Raw genomic sequence first — 12,964 nt, 5'->3', positions numbered from 1 at the left:
ATTATCTACAGTAGTTTAATAAAAGGGAGTGGAAATAAGAAAAGTCTTCAGTCTTTATTTAAAAGAATCAAGAGTTGCTACTCATCTGCAGTAATACTTCTTAATGTATGCAATATGCATTGTCACATATTTTAAATATATATGTGACTACAGACTCATATATCTCAGTTCCCAATACAAATGTATGAGGGGAACAAGCCTTGTGCTTACATAATGAACATGCATGCATCCTTTGCCTTAGGTTGTGAACTGGTTCTACAACTTGTTAAAAGCAATACCACTGCAAACCTGAGGGGATTATTTATATGCAAGTCTTGTAAAGCCACATTTAACTTTGCAAAATCTGTTCTTCCTTTAATGTTCTTCCATGTGAAGTGGCACGTCTTGTATTATTCTTAGAAGTCTCGCATGTATTGCTTACAAAGACTGTGAAACAGATACCCATCAAACATGTCCTTGCAAAAGTCACATCTTGGCCTGCCATCACCAAACAAATGACTGCTTTGCCTTCATCTTCAACTCTACATAGATCTGTATCTACTTCGGGGGAAAAAGGCCATCTTAGCATGTCATGTTTTTTAATATCCCCCCCAGTGCCCCCTATAAATATTTATTAAAGATGTACCATTAAGATGTGCCAAAAAGGACCTGTGCAAGACTGTAAGCAAACACCTTTTGTTTAACTTTTGTAACATATTTCTAGCCTAGAAGCCAAACTGCAAACGCTATAAGGGAGCAACCATGCTCCAGCATCATGGAAATCATTTGGAAACCCTTGCAGCAATAAGCCTGGACACGGCTCCCTTCAGTGTAACATTTTTCAAAATCCTGAAACAATGTGAGCAGACAAAGCAATGTTGGATTTAGAAGTAGTACAAGAAAGTTCATAGACAAATAGAGGATGTACTGTAATTCCAGAATGGTTTGAATATAAATACTTTTAGACTTTATTTAAAATGGGAGACTCAATATAAATTCTAGATAAAAAATACAACTTGAAATCTTTTTAAATAATTTAACAATGCATTTTACTACTACTGTGTTCAGACACTGATTAATGATTCATAATTTCTCCTGATGAGACTAAAGACCAGTTACCTTAAATTTAAAACTGTATTTCTGTAAATTGTTACTTCAAACAAAGCTTCAGGGGAATACTGTAAATGCCTAAATATCTGAATGACTGATATGACAGAGATACTTTACACCAATGTATTTTTATGGGCTGTACCATCTTTGTCCTCTTTCCTTCTTTCCCCTCTCTTCACTTTTTTGCCTGTTTCTTGCCTCTCCCCACTCACAACACATCACATCTCCATTTGGCTGCTGCACTTTCTGTCCTGCTTCATTCTCCCTCCAAGGCCCAGCCTGGCCCACTTTAGACCAGCTGCCAAAGCGTTTCAGTTTGCCTTTGCACCCTTGTGCCTGTGCGCGTTGCATGTATTGTGTGCCAACAGTGCGTTTATAAGCTACAATTTTCAGCTCAACCCTGATTAGGTTACACAGACTACTGTGGATGTTAAAATTATTCTAAAAAATGTAGTTCTGTGTCCACTGCGAGGAAAAAATAGATTTATTTATTTTTTATTTATTTTTTTAAACTGAAATTTTCAGCTTCTGCAGCAACTCTGATATCATAGATTCCACTGTTTTGGGAGGGGAAGGTTTAAAAGTACAAGGCAGATGATTTCTGTATAATCTGCACATCAATACACATTATGCACAGTGCAGGGGAGGTATCCAAATGCAAATGAATATGCAACCCGAGTAAAACCTAAATGTAAACCAAAAAGCATAGAACATTACTTAAAATCAATAGAGATCAAAAGGGCATGGCATCAGACATATCTCCGGGCTACGTGGAAAACTGCATATAAAATAAGTACCAAATATAATCGAAAGGACCTGCAAGATGTCCTGTCTTCTGCACAACTTGAGCATTTTTAGCTGCGAGACTGTAATGCATGAGGTTTGAACTGCCATATGGTTAAATTAGCGGGGAGTTTGCCGCCCTGTTCTTCTTTTTCTGGAAATCTGGCAACGTATCAACGAATGGGTGAAAATTCTTCAAAGTGAGCTTGATTTTCTGTGCAGTCAAGCAATTAACTAATCAACACACTGGCTGTTTTCATTCTCTCAGTGTTGTAAGCAGATACCATTATATCATATTTAGAAATGAGAACAAATTTGTTTGCTATTTGTTTGATTTGTGCTATAAATGTAATTTGCGCACTTAGAGGGGAATGGGGAATGTTTCTATAACTGAACTGAACTGAAGCATCAAACATGCGTTTGCTCATTTGACTGTGCTAGCAATAAGAGATACTATACAAGGATGCATTACTTTTACCGGTGTTTTTAAGTGTTTGCTACAAAGTAAAATCAGTTGACCCCCTACTCACCTGGAACACTCACCTTTGCATGGCTGCCGACTGGATCGTGCTCCAGGGTATCTTTAGTCCAGACACTTTTAAAAAAAATTGGGGGGGGGGGAGTAAGGCTGGGAGGTAATTTTAATGTCCAGATCAAACTTCTTTCAATCTTTCAGCATGATGAATACTAATGATGAGACTGCAGGCGAGCCTTAGATGTGTTTTATAGCCCTCCCGATGCCTGTAAAAGTAGTCGAAGAGAAAAAATGATTACCTCATTCTCCATCTGTCTGAGGGACATGCAAATTAGAGTGGTCAAAGGAAGGTCACAGGAGGGGGTCAAAACACTGTACAAGAGTGAAGTGAAGGAAATTGTGCCCTCGTCACGTCTATAGAAACATCTCATACCTATTCTTTGAGTCAAGTTTCAAGCTTAGAGCAGAACCACAGTCACCTCAGGTCATTTCTTGTTTAAGTCACTAGATAAGGTCTGTATCGGGTATCTTTTTTTTTTTCTTTTTTTTTCTTTAGGTCACGAGCAGTTGTCTAAGCATTTCACTGCATATCGTACTGTGTATGACTGTGTACGTGACAAATAAAATTTGAATTTGAATTTGAATTTGATTTTGACTGTTTCAGCTCCATTAAACAGTAGTTCAGGGGACTGAATCATGCGATGCTGACATTTCAAAAACAACACATTTATAGGAGTATATCTTCTAAAATCGAGACGGAAAGAGGAAACTAAAACTAAAACAGGTAATATAGCAAGTGATTACAAGCAGGAGCATGCATATGCTTTTCATCAGAATTATAAAGCCGTATTTGCACCTTATACGGTTTTATAAATCTCAGTCACTGTGAACGTGGACACATGTGCAAACCTGATTTCTCCTCCCAGAGTTGCAAATCCTGAATACACTCATTTTACCAGGTACACCTTGCTAGTATCTGGTTGGACCACTTTTGGCTTTCAGAACTACCTTGAGACCAGAACTTGAGATCTGTAGCCTGGGCAACTAATGCAAGGCACGATGGATCCATGCTTTCATGTTGTTTACAAAATCCGACACCATCTTCTGCATATCTTGTTTGTAACAGGTGGTTATTTTAGTTCCTACGGCCTTTGTATCAGCTCAAAACAGTACGGCTATTCTCCCAGGACCTCTGACGTCAACAAAGGCATTTTCACCCAGAGAACTACAGATCAATGGAAATTTGAAAAATCATTGATGGATGGCCCTCATGTTCATGTCCAAAAGTCCAATATGGACAAATTCAATAGGTGTCTGTCATCACCTTTTACAAACATTCATCTCTTCCAAACCTTTTTTTTTTATTGCCTTACTAAGTGCATGCTGGCTGGACAAGATCTAATCAAGATCGGACGCTTTGCACAAAATCTAATCCTGTCAAAATTAACTGATATAATTCTGACAGGATTGGAAAAAGAAGAATTATGAAGTTGCACTTTAAATACTCTCAGTGTGCTCGCTCTGTTGGATAGACTCCACCTAGAGTGCTAAAAATTACTCAGACTTTGGCTCATAATATGGCTATAATGTAAGAAAGGTGTTGTTATTCTACGTACTGTGTGTGTGTTTTCATATAATGAGAGTGAAAGGAGATAAAGTAAGAGCGAGGAGTATCCGCTTCAGCCGGTGTTCATACATTCCTTCATGCAGAGTTTGTCTGTGCGTGCGTGCATGTGAATCTGATGATGTACGTCTTTGTGTCTTCTGCATGGAAATCAACAATAACATTATAACCCAGGGGAGCCTATTAAGAGTAGACCTCTCCAGCGTGGCTGTGTGTGTTTAAAAATAGGAGCCATGTGTTAGAGTGATGGGTGAACTTCCCCGGCTTACTCAGGGGGACTCAATTAAAATGAGCAATTTTTTTCCCCACTTCCCTAACCCACAGTACGAGGACTCAGGTGCTGCCTTCAAGCATGGCATTTGTGTGAAGGGGTATGTATTTCAGTGTACTTGTATTACTCACACTGGCTTAGTGGTATATGGTCACATTATAATAACTACATTTCACCATTAAGATTTAAAGTTTAATGTAAGGGCAGGTTTATGTTAATCTCTAATCATCTTAATTTAAGTTTGCAAATCAAGTATTTCTAACCAGACGTGATGCATTGCCATATTCTTGTTTTGAATGATGCCCTTAGAAATTTCTAAAACTGAATAAGAAAGACTCCAAAGGTACCACAGTTGAATCCAGAAAAGGTGCAGTAAGCCTGTTTCACCATCCCATCCCATCCCACATGCTTTATTGGTTATACTATGATCCCTTAACAGTGTGTGGTGTGCTATCACAGTGGGACAGCTGTGAAGCCATGTCACTGGAGCATACTGCCACAGTAGCACCATGTTAATTCGACTGTCAGCATGTTCATTATAATACCAGAGAAAATGGGACGGAGGGACAGGGACACACTCTGTTCTGGTAAAATCCAACCTGGTGTAGTAGCATGGTTGCTTAAATACAGCACATTACAGTAATGACAGCGTTTCTTATCTTCAATATTGCACAGAGAAATGGCACATGATTACTGGCAGTCAAACAGAGGAGGGAAAAATCTGAATAAGTACAAATTAATTCCCCACGTTGCCTTGTGCGGATGTGTGTTTTTGCACAGTCCAAACAAAATTTTGACTCTTTTCCAGACCATGTGAAGCTAAACGTAATCATAATAGTGTTGGTTGACTGTTTTACATGAAGGCTGCACAAAATCCATATAAAACACTGGTAAGTGTCATGCTATGCTTTTTTCGTTTCACTAAGTAATGGTTGACAGTTAGCCTTCAAAACAGCATGGCCTCTTTGTGTTTAGTCAGCTAAACTAAAGGAGAAAAGGAGAGTTTTAATTAGTATTTTTATGTTACTGACAATTTATGCAAAATCCATACAAAGTCAAATGTTTTTTGATCAAAATATTCAATTTTGTTTTTGTCATGGTGCTAAAGCCTGGTGTTAACAATGTCCATTGCATTGTTTTATCCATGGTAGCTCAGTATTATGGTAATGTGGTGATATACATGATTGAGTTCTTCATGCTATTGCAGTGCAGCAAATACAAAAAGCCCACAGCTCACAGAGAATTGTAAATAAAACGAACTATACCTTGGTATTGATACGTCTTGGCTCTGTAGGAGGTGAACCCTCACTGCGTCGGTCCCATCAGCTGCTAAACTGTGCACTGTAAGGAAGCATTTAATGACCTTGTCTGTGCCGTGCCAAAAGACCTTTGGATTATTTACTCCTTGCCATGTCTTTAAAAAGAAAGATTTAAACCTCTGTTATAATGGACTACATAAAATTTTTAATCTATTGGATTGTTACCTTAAGTACTCAACTTTCCAAAATGAAAATGTTATTTTTCCATATGGCTCATCAACTGCAACAGCAACAGTGCTGTGCTGTAGTGAATATAAGGTTAACAGTATAACTGTTAGTTTAGCGGTTTTAGTAAGCAGTTTTGTCTTATGGTTTTTAGGCTGTTGTTGTTATGTTCTAGCTCTAGTTTTATTGCAATGCTCCATACTCTTTGCACCACATAATTATATTGCTGCTGCATTCAGCATGTGAGCAGTTATTCTAATCGATGAATGTGTTTAATCGCTGCTCATCGCAACATGACTCACATTTTCTAACCCTGTTCTTGATCACACAAACACTGGAAACCTCATCACAGACACAAACACAAGTTGATCAAACGTAAATAAAATTTGTAACATAAGAAAACAGCTAGTAGCTTGCTGGTAATATTTTCAAAGAGTTTGCTTGTACTTTACTGTTCGCTACAAAGGTCTCTTGTATTTTTACAGCAGGTTGCTCCACTCTAGATATCGCTTCCGTATTTATGCTGTTGATGCAGGCAGAGGTATAAGACTGTTCATTTGGAGATAGACCCGTACAGCAACCAGCAGGACTCCACTTTGCAGCTCTCACACTTGAGACTCAAATGGCATTACTAACTCTGTAATCTAATCATTGGCCAGTGTAGTAATGTGGTCCACAGCACAAGCCCCGGGAAACTCCTGGGCATACAACCAATTAATTAAGTTAATTGCATGGTTCGCTTAATTGATTACCTTGTTATATTTGCTAGCCTTGATGAGGCTCCATTGCACAGCGAGATAATGTAGACATAATGTGAGTATTAGCCCATAGGCAGCGCTGCTTTCAGGTATCTCTTTCTCTCTTCTCTCCAGTCTGTCAGTGAAATACCAAAGTGTGCAAGTTGTGCAGTGAATGAGTAATTGATGTCAAATTATCATTGCATTATCATAAGCATAATTCGTTTTATTTATTAGCCATTAGCTCAATACAGCCAGTGCAGCAGAAAATTGATAAGCCGGGTGTATGAGTGTGCATGACTGCTGCTGACTGATGCCAACAGGACTCAGCTATGCTAATGTCACGAAGACAAAGGTTGTGCAATAAAATACAAGAGGGATAAATTATGTTTCAGATCAACAATTATCTTAATAATGATAGTTCAGGAATACACATCTAAGACTCAAGTGTTACAAATGAACCGTTTCTCTCAGACAGAGAAAACAAGAGCTACAGTGGTGTGTGTGTAGGGGTGGGTTTTTATAATCGATTCATCGATTAAAATCGATTCTGGCTTGGATAACGTAAAATCGATTCATTAAAATCCTGAATCGATTTTTTAATATAAATTTATTTTGTCCGAAATGCCAGAATCTCTGGTGACATCTCACAAAATTTCAAGAACCACCAAACAGTAAATGAGAGCAGGTACAGGGATTCTGCACATAGACTTAAACACACAGCGCGACCCGCGGATCAGAATCAGTTAGATGTCGCCTTTCTCACAGTCGGGGCTGAAAGCCGACAGCTCGCTGATCCGGGTCCGCGCTTTGTGTTCACGCCCTTTATGCGCTGATTCTAAAGCTGTTAGTTTGATCTCTCTCCAAACAATATTGACCGAATCAGCAGCAAAAGAAGATCCAAACGCTTCACATAAACATCGTCATGAATTCACTCTTTTACTGTTTTGCTTCCATTGAGCAGCTCTCTCTCTCTCCCTCTCTCCCTCCCCCTCTCTCCCCCCCTCTCTCCAACAGTTTCGCTTTCTTCATTATTCGCTTGCTTGTTACACAAGTCTACTGTTGCTTACAGCGCTGTCGGCCGCTGTTTTTTCCCCTTTTACATTCTTCCGAAAAGAAAACCTCATTTCTGCTGTTCAATACTGAACAAATTGAAACTTTTTAAAATTATTCAAAATGCAAAATGCTTAGCCATGTCTCTAATAAAACCGCTGTAACGTCAGAGGTAATGTTGATTAATTAATGGTTTTCTTTCGTTTTTGATGTACTGCAGAATATTTTTATAAAATCCCAGGCCAGGAAAATCACCTACATGTTTTTCTGTGTTTTATCTTCAGCTACTTTGACACAAAGGCATCTGCTGTGATGCTCACACCTTGGATTAAAGTCTTGAGAGTGTCAGCTTCCTTTTTATAGATACAAAAATATGTAAATGTCCTGATCTGAATTATATCTCTGACTGTCAAAATTTCCCAGATTTAAATCGAATCGAATCGAATTAAATCGAATCGTGGATCGAATCGATTCGGGACCTTGTGAATCGGAATTGAATCGATTCTAGAAATCAGTGACGATACCCAGCCCTATGTGTGTGCATCCTTCAGAGTAAAGGTTGTTAAAGCCAGAGGCATTTATCAGTGGAATGGATTGGCCTCAGACAACTGTCATATCAGCACTGCTTTAGGGCAAGGCAACCAGCTTCTCTCTCTTCCTCTCCACTCCTTATCCCAGACTCCCTGCTCCAGTTCTCCATTATCTTGTAGCTTCTTCTCTCTGTCTTCCCTGTCTGTCTTGTCCTAATCTCCCACTCCACCCTTCTGCTCACTCATCTCCATGCCTTTCTCCATCTCGCACTGTTCCTCTCTCCTCCCTCTCTCTCCTCTGGTCTCTCGTCTGCTGTGTGTATGAGGGATGACTCTTCCTCCTGGCCTGATTATATTAGCTTCCTGGCTTCACTCTTTTCTGACAGCTCTGACCTTGAAAGAACTGAAGAGTAAGATGCCCACTTTTACAGCTGTAAAAAGCTGCACTATTACTTTTTTCCTTCTATACCTTCCAGTTTTACACTGGAAGATAGCTGCACATAAACACATCATCATCGGAGGGATCATTAAGAAAGGGGCTGCCAGCACCAAAACATCTCACTTCAAAACTCCATCTATTTATATCCAAAGGAGCGCAGCTGGAGGTGAGGGGTGGGGGATTCGAGATGTTTTTTCTTAACTTCTTTTGTACAAAACTTTGCTTTAATGTCCCATAATGGCTCGCTGAATTAGTAGCACCATCTAACTCACAAGCACACCTTATATGCGTCTTATAAAAACCAATTACCATACCCCATCATGCTCCATGGCACCACTAAATGAACTCATTAAATACACCTAGGATTACAAATCAAAGTAATTGCCAATTAGGATTTACTTAATTGTTAAAAAAAAAAAAGTCAAGAATTTGATGCTTTCTCACTCAGTTTGCGGCAGTGCATCAGGTTATATCACACTGTGTACTTGTTTATTGGCCAGGCCATTCTGATGATTTATAGAGACGAGAACAACTAGCCGGGATCAAATTGTGATATACTCACGGCAGTAAATGCCACAGCTGAGGCGGACGGGGACAGGCAGTGCTGTAACTAAAAAAAGGTAAACTCATGACTCTATCTCTGAATTGTATCAGGACAACCAATGCCAAGGTGAGCTCAAACTTTTGTTTGAGTTTCGACGAGTAACAACGGAGATCTGTCTTCTGAGCTGAAAATGAAATGGCAGCACTCTGAGGCTGGAGGCTACTTTAGTTCAGGGCTGCTTTGAGCGAATTCCTAATGTCAGAAGGCTACGATGGCAATATAGCAGCAGGTGATTAGCTGAGGGCTCATCAAGTAAATATTTATCATGTTCACCATCTTATCTTAACACAAGGAGGAGTTAGGGCTAGTGGAAATATCTGTATTTTTTTTTAAGCTGTTAAAATACTTTAAGGTGACAGCATCAAATTTCATATAATCCAGGAGCTGGAGACCTGCAGGTTTTCAGTAAAAATAGCAGCTTATGGTGACACTAGAGGAAAAAAAATTCCTGGGACCTCTATAAGTCCTTAAGATTCACATCTGTTGGCTATGGATGTCTGTTGAAAATTTCATGCAAATGGATCCCATTGACATTTGAGTCTGGAACTAAGCTGCAGATCCCCTGCCAACACTGCCCTCCCCAGTCTGGATGATTAAAACAGGCGCTAACTGTGGGATTTAAATGCAGAACTATATTTTGGAGTTTTCTGTGTTTTCTGGTGCACTGTCTGTGGGGTATGGTAAATGTCTTGTTACTCTGCAGCATGATCTATCTAAATGCCTTGGGCTCAGCTATGGAAACACCAGCCTCTCTTTAAAAAAGTGTGGCCATTTAAATAGAACACTAAATCAAATTTTGCCAGAGGGAATGGAAGCCTATTTTCTTACCCCCCATCACTATATATAGAACATTTGTACAATATATGGACATGCCTGTGGGTTTCTCTCAATATAGAGATCGGTAGGTGAATTTTTGCTGCTTAATTGCTTCCTTTGCACCGAGTCACAAAGAGCAGAGTAGATCCATCCCTAACCTACTGCTTAAGAAAACAATAGCACTGCAGAAAGGGCTGAGCAAGTGCCCATTTAGCTCGTGTGCAGGAGTTAACACATGCAACCTAAAATATTCAAGAAGTACCACTCATGCGTTTGTCCTAGTTGCATCTAAGAGGATTTGGCCATGCTCACATTCCTTTTAGGGTTCTCTTGGGCTGTTACTTGTAAACTCGGGGCCCTACTTTGTGGTTGGTTGACTGAAGCTGCATGTATAAGGTTTACTGATGGGGCAAACAGCACACAGGCGGTCGTATTTGTTGGCGCACATGTGCTTCTTGACTGTGAATGTCAGTGCTTATCAGAGTAATCATGGGAAAAAAGAAAAGCAAATATATGTTTTCAGTAGTCATACAAATAGATTATCCAGGCACAACGATCGAAACCAGTTATATATATTTTTTCCTCATAAAACAATATCATGTCATGATATATTGCATGTCTCTGTAATTCTTTACCTTTTCTCTTATCAGTTTAGTCTCCAGACATAGATTCGTTTTAAATCTACTCACGGTGCTTCTGGATCACAGCCAGTCTTTTGAAAACAGCAATTTCAGTCACCCGGTCTTTGGTGTCCTCCACTGCTGCTATAACATGGCAGCAGTAATAGAAAACTATAAAAGGCCTGTGCGCGATGACAGAGTAATAACAGTAGATTTAAACTGTGGCAGAACAGGCAAGCCTCTCCCAGGCATAATGACTAATACAAATGCATGTCTATGAGCCAATAGACTGAGGTCAATAATCATTGCTTTTTTAAACTTCATTATATGAACACAAAATGTTAAGGCAAACCACTTTGGTTCAGCCTAAACGAACTCCAGAAATTCCCAGGATTACGTCCAAACATATATAATTTGCTGTACGATGGGGAACATGGGAGAGAGCTACACAGAGAGGACATGCAGATGCCAATGAAATGACTATTTGGGATTAATTTCAATAAAACTAATATGAGCAGAGTCATACTGACTGTGATATGTGTACATTTAACACACACACACACACACACACACACACACACACACACACACACACACACACACACACACACACACACACACACACACACACACACACACACACACACACACACACACACACACACACAGTAATTCAAAGCCATTTCCAGAGCTGAGCAGTTGCCTGCAGTGTTGCGGAGTGGTGTGACTGTGATGGGTCAAGCCTCCTACAAATGGTTTGGAATGCTAAGAGTCTCAAAAATGGGTCAGAGAGAGCTAAATGAGAGCTAACTAGGCCTGGCTAATTATGAAGTAACCAAGTCTACATTGATCAAGCTCGAAGGCCAGAGAGGCCACTGGACTGACTTGTTGTAGACAGGGTTTCTTCTAATTAGCTTGCACTAGTACAGCAGTTTCATGCAAGTGGGTCAGTGTACGAGGACAGCAAACGAATGGATGGATGGCATCAAAAGCTCTTTTAGTGTTTAGACGAGAGATGCATGTGACATCTGATCTATTGTCTCGATCTACAGTCTCCCAATAATCTGTAGAAGCAGATTAGAAATAATTAACCTCTGCAACTGTCCTATTCAAAAGCTGCTAGCATTGTGACTTAAAATATGAATCAAATTCATTAGAGTAATTTGAGATAGTAGGGTAATAGTCCTTCTGTGATCTCTTTTTAATTTCCCTTTTAAATTTCACATTAATTATTTGGATGAAATGAAAAACTATTTGTTTGAAAAGTAACTTGAGACAGAACATTTTACAACAGAAATTTGATCCTTCATAGGTAATTTAATCTCCCTAGACAGACCCAGAACAATAATCCCTTTTCTTCTAGGTTAATATGGCCACATTTCCTCAAATAGCACCTCTTAAGTCACAGGACGTCAGCCGGTCTTTGTGATAATACTGCCATCTTCCGGTGAGGATTGACGTGGTTCTGGTTTGAACAAGCTTCAAACAGAACTGTATTGTAGCTCATAACATTTGCACCACTGCTTAATCAACCAGATAATGAGCAATAAGATTTGAGGCTGTTGGTGTGAGTGTTTCTGTCAAAACTCAGGAGGGAGAGGGGGGTGTGGTATAAATATTTATCCATGGCAAACAGATCAATAGCTATTAAAAAGGTCAAGGGCAGATGATGATGGATGCTGGCTGTAGGTTATCGATAAATTCTGGCTGCTATAATGAATTACAAATCCACACATGCCTGCGCACACGCATAGACAGCAGACCAAATGATAGGGATTAATTCATTGATCATGCTTAATCTGTCATAATTAATTCCATAGGAACAACTGTGATGAGAGCAAGCCTCCATTAAACAGATAAATTATTCAACATGAGGAGGAGGTGGGCCCAAGATAAATGAGCTTGGGAGACTTGTGCAGCAGTCGCAGGCTGAGGCTAATTACAATCTTTTCTGGGAAACTAGCACAGGTTACTTACAGTTATAAATGCATGGATATAAAATACTATACAAGTGTAACTAGAAGCTAAGGTTCACCAAACAGTTCATGGAAGCACACGTGTCATTTAAGCTGACTTTAAATAAGGTTTTCAGGTGATGCATGCCATAAATATCACCCTTGTTAACCTATATACTTTTATACAGACACTTCTCTTTAGCAGGTAGTGGCCCAAGTCAGTATCACATCTCTTACCATATGTTAAGTCATGGGTTTATCCTTTAAGCCATACGTTTTTACAGTTTGTTCCTCCTGTGAACATATTGTCTTTAGTTACAGAATCAGGCCCTGGGCTCTGCACTTTCCTAGCTAACAAGAAAAGTGATTTTATAGATGATGACTGCAACAATACACCAGAGGTATAAAACTTTGTAGATTCGAGAGTAAAAGTCTGTGCATGCAAAAGGTGAAGAAATACAAGGGCAGTCTTTTTTTTTTACCT

The sequence above is a fragment of the Rhamphochromis sp. 'chilingali' genome (genome assembly GCF_963969265.1).
Source record: "Rhamphochromis sp. 'chilingali' genome assembly, chromosome: 19".
Lineage (NCBI taxonomy): Eukaryota > Metazoa > Chordata > Actinopteri > Cichliformes > Cichlidae > Rhamphochromis > Rhamphochromis sp. 'chilingali'.
This window is presented reverse-complemented; position numbering follows the sequence as displayed.